This window comes from Rhinolophus sinicus, chromosome 8, assembly GCF_057876585.1.
Source record: "Rhinolophus sinicus isolate RSI-liver-muscle chromosome 8, RSI-T2T, whole genome shotgun sequence".
In the NCBI taxonomy this organism is placed as follows: domain Eukaryota; kingdom Metazoa; phylum Chordata; class Mammalia; order Chiroptera; family Rhinolophidae; genus Rhinolophus; species Rhinolophus sinicus.
The window spans coordinates 40,669,090-40,673,916 of NC_142508.1; positions in this window are offsets into that span (position 1 = coordinate 40,669,090).

Below are 4,827 nucleotides of genomic sequence, written 5' to 3' on the forward strand. Positions count from 1 at the left end.
GAGACAGAGAGAGATAGCAAGAGAGACAGAGACTGAAAGAGACACACCCACAAACATGGGGACCCAAAGAGAGGCACAGAGACAGAGACTCAGAGAGAGAAGACCTAGGAAGGGGAGACTGAGAGCCTATGACACGGGCACAGGGGATCCAGTGAGACAGAGAGGGACAGTGCTCCAGAGACAGGGGTATGTGTGTGCGCACTATCCAGACGCCTAGAGAGACAAACATAAAAATCATGGGATCCAAGGGAGAGACAGAGACATAGAGACATGAAACCCAGAGAAAGACAGACATGGAGAGAGAGAGAGAGAGAGAGAGAGAGAGAGAGAGAGAGAGAGAGAGAGAGAGAGAGAGAGACTTGGAACGCAGATAGATATGGATTGTGTCTCAAAGACACAATCAGACAGAGATGAAGCAGAGATGCCCAGGTCCCCTCGCCCTCTTCCGGGAGGTGGTGGGTGCTTTCCCTACTCTGTCTCGTCCTTTTCCTGTCCCCCTGCAGTACGTCTCCATAGCGACCTTCCCAGATCCTGAGGGCAAATATTGTCCTGGCCAGAAGCAGCGGGGCTGTGTTGACATAATCTCGCGCGGGTGGGGTGGGGGCTCCAGGAGCCTGAGAGGCCAGGATGAGGGGGCAGGAAAGCAGAGGGGCTCTCCGATGGGGCCTCACAGACAGCTCCAACTCACCCCCACCTCCAAATCTGGGTGCAAACCTCCCGGCCCTGGGAGGTGCCCAAACCTGTAGCCTTGGCTGCCCCCTGGTGGTGGTGGTGGTGAGTAAGCCCTGATGCCCCTTTCCTAGCTCAAGCAGAGCAGGCTGGCCTAGGTATTTTCCCTCAGGTTTCTGGAATCTGACCCCACTATCCTCTCCCCGCAGCACTTTTTCTGGTCCAGGACCCTCCTCTCTCAGATCTCTTGCCCAGTCGGGCCCTTCTCCCTTCAATCCACCCCGCCAATTGTCCAATAGGGCAGCCAGGCAGCCAAAGTGATCATGCTAAAGCACAAACCTGCCCCTGTCCTTCACCTGCTCACAACCTTCCATGGGTCCCCAGTACCCTCAGGAGAAAGCTCAACCTCCTTTGCACAGCCTTTAAGGCCTTCTCTGAGCTCTCCAGCCTTCTCTCCATGTATTCCTAACTCTTTAAATTCTTCCCAGTCCCCAACCTGGTTCCAGCAGTTTTCTCTACCTCAAATGGCTCCACCAATTTGTGTTGAGTCTTTCAAGCCCACTTCAAAGTTAGCTAATTCATTCATACAACAAATAATTATTTCCTTTCCTGGACTGTGAGCTCTGTAGGGCAGAGCTGGGGCTGTCTCGGTCACTGCTGGGTCCCCTGCCTTACCCCAACACTGGTTTGGCACAGAGCAGGGTTCAATTCATTATATTGAGGACCCAGGTGACCATGGTAGCCCTTGCCCTGCCCTCATGGAACTCCCAGCCCAGACACAGACCTAAATAGAGAGATAGACTGACAGAAGGAGAGGTAGAAAGAGAAACACAAAGAAAGAAAGAGTCAGAAAGACAGAGGAAGAAAGAGAAAAAGTCCAAGATTAGAAGTAGTAGTAATAGTAGCAGTAGTAGTAGTAATAAGTACCATATATTGGGCATTTTACACATATGTATCTCACTTAATCCTCATAACAGACCTGCAGCAGACGTGTTTTTATCTCCATTTTCCAGGTGAAAAAACTGAGGCTCAGAGAGGATAAATAACTTGCTCAAGGTGACAGAGCTCCTATGTGATGGGTCAAGGACCCAATTTCCAGACAGAGACATAAAGAGAGACAGAGACAGAGACGAGGGAGAAAAGTAGCATGGAGAAGCGAGCCTAGAGGCAGAGAGAAAAGACAAAGCAAGACCATGAGCCCTGCCCCCTGCCACCTGGCAGAGCCGCCCCCTCCCCATTCCTGTCTTTGACATCTCTCTGTGAAAGCACTTGTAATAAAACCAGCTCCATTAGCTGTACCCAAAAGCCACTATGCTGAGCACTTGACAGGCATGAGCTCACTGAACCTGCTCTTCTCCCCTGGGAAGCGGGTGCTGGGATGACTCCCATTTTGCAGAGAAAGAAAAGCCAGACTATTCCCCCAAGGTTGTGTGTCAGCCTCACTACCTCCCCCACCCCCCAACACACAACCCACCAGCCTAAACTCCTGCCTGTGGTTCCCTCATTCACACCCTGGTTTTACTCCCTTCCCCAACACATAAACCACACAGGGTCTGAATTCCCCTGGGTTCCCACAGTCCTCTGGGGACACTCCCATAACAACCCTTAGCACACTGCAGCCTACTGCAGAGTTCTGTACATAGGAGTCTGACTTCCCTTCTCCTAGAATCATCCGGATGGATGGTGGGAAAAGAGGGAGTTTGCGGAGCAGGAAATCTGAACTCCTGCTTTGTTTCTATCAGTAAAACAATTAGCTGTGATCATAGAATAATGGCCCAGATCTATTTTGGTCATTTTGAACCCATTATTGATTGTGAAAATTAATAAAGGGAAACCTCACTAAAATGGATCTGGGAGTCCAGAAGGGGGAGCTCTCACACAGTAGCGCTCCCTGTCAATTACCGGAAGAACCGTCAATTATAAACCCAACATATGAGTAAGAATCCTCAACAGAAAAGAATCATCAATTATAGGCTCCAAAAAGAAACGATGTATTGCATCTTCTATAAGAAATCGACTACTCCAGCAATTCAGTTAATGAGAAACCATCATCTCCCTGAACTCTCGCTTTTCTCGGATGGACTTTCCTTCAAAACAACCCCTCCCAACTTCCTCCAAAATAACATTCCTCTCCTTTGTCTGTTGGACTTGCCTATGGCTTTTGCTGTAGCTTGCTTTTCTCAAATTGCAGTTCTTTACTGTTCCCAAATAAACCCACTTTCCATTTTCGCTGGTAAAATAACATTTTTAAGGTCAACAGGGACTTGGTGACTTACATAGTACGTATTCACTGGGAAATGAATAGGGGTTATGGTTACTATCATTTATGTACGCCTACTGTGTGCCAAGCAGTATACTCATGGGTGATTTACATCTGTGGCCTCAGTGGGGGCTTGGATACAGTGGCAAATCACAAACATCTTCCCACAGGCTTCGAGGCCCTGCAAGATCTGGCGAGCTCATTACCTTCCTGACCTCATCTGCCTCCTGCTCTCCTCTCCCTCTGCAGCTCTATTCTCACCAGTCTTCTTGTTGCCCAGAAATATGCCAAAATCATACCTACCTCTGGACCTTTGCACTTACTGTTTCCTTTCTTCTTGTCATTCACATCTCAGTTCAAATGTTACTTTCTCAGACAGATCTTCCTTGGGCCCACTTTCCCTAAATTAACCTCTCTCCTGTCCTTGATCATACCACTTTGTTTTATCCCTGTAATACCGGGATCTGAAGTTATCGTACCAGCTCCTTGACTGTTTTTTCATCTGTAAAATTGTGATGACAATAGGGCTTGTGGTAAAGATAAATGAGTGCTTGGCATGTAGTAGATACTTAATAATGCTAGCTATTTTAATTTGCTTTGTGTATGGTAGCTTACTTCTTCCACAAACTGCAAGATCCATAAGAAACAAACTCTAGGGTTGACTTGGTTACTACTGAATCTCCAGGACCTAGGACAGAGCTTGGCACATAGTAGGCACTCAGTAAACATTTTTAAATGAATGAGAGAGGTAGGCAAGATAGGGCTTCCCCATGTCCCACACGTGGTAACTGACGTTCAGGGCCACAACCAGAAAGGGGTGGAGTCAGGAGTCAAACCCAGATAAATCTGGTTCCAAAGCCCTGGGCTTTTGCAATCCGCAAATCTCTTCCCATTTTGGGCTCTCTTCCCTTGCCAATAAAACAAGGTTTGGTCATGTCTAGGTGCTGACCCTCATTGGGGGCTTGGGGAAGGTGGTCCACTATTTTAATTAATTAATTAACTAATTAACTAATTAATTTATTTTACAGTTGACGGGAGTCCACTATTCTTTAAGTCAATTGTCAGGTTTTCTACCCTCCTCTCTTCCCCCAACATCTGAGCTAGCTCCGATAGACCACCAGCCCGCCAGGCGTCATAGCTGGACCCGTGTCAAAATTCGGACTGGATAATGAAGTTGTGGGAAATCAGGGCTGTAGAGAAAGAACTAAGGGGCTGCTGATATGGAAGTGGAAGGAAAGGTTAGGGAGGGACAACAGACTTGAGGGAGGAGCTAATCCTATGAGGTCGTGTCAAGGGCCCTGGGCGAAGTACCGAAGCCCTCGGATGCTCCAGGGGGCGGTGCCAAAGGCTCTTGGGGGCGTGAATAGGACATTAGCTCCCGCAGGATTCTGGGGGTGGAGCTAAAACCGCTGGGGGCGGGTCTAGATCTAATAAACAAGGACTCTGGGAACTGGGCTAGAATAAGAGTTCCAGGGAGGAGCTAGTGGATATCTGGGTGGATTTAAGACTCCAGGGTCGGGTTCTAGTCTCACAAGGGAGATTCTGGGAAATCCATTTCTGGGAAATCCATTCAAAGATTAGGGAGAAGGTTTTGGGAATATGGGAGTGTCTTCCTCCACCCTATCTTTCTCTCAGAGTCGGTGGTTAGGCTTCAGGCTGAAAAGCAGGGAAGGCCCTGCCCCTTCCCGTCCTTCTATGTCCGTATTGGCGGAGGGGCCTGCGCGACAGGCTCTCATTGGTCCTAGACCTCTTTGGGGGGTCTAGAGAGAATACGCGCTGGTTATGGGCGGGACCAGACGGTACCGAGGGGGGGGATCTAGGCGCAACCAATCCTGGCCCGAGGATTGTGTTGTGTGGCCTGGTAGGGGGTGTCCCGTCCCCCCCTTTCTGGGCATCCT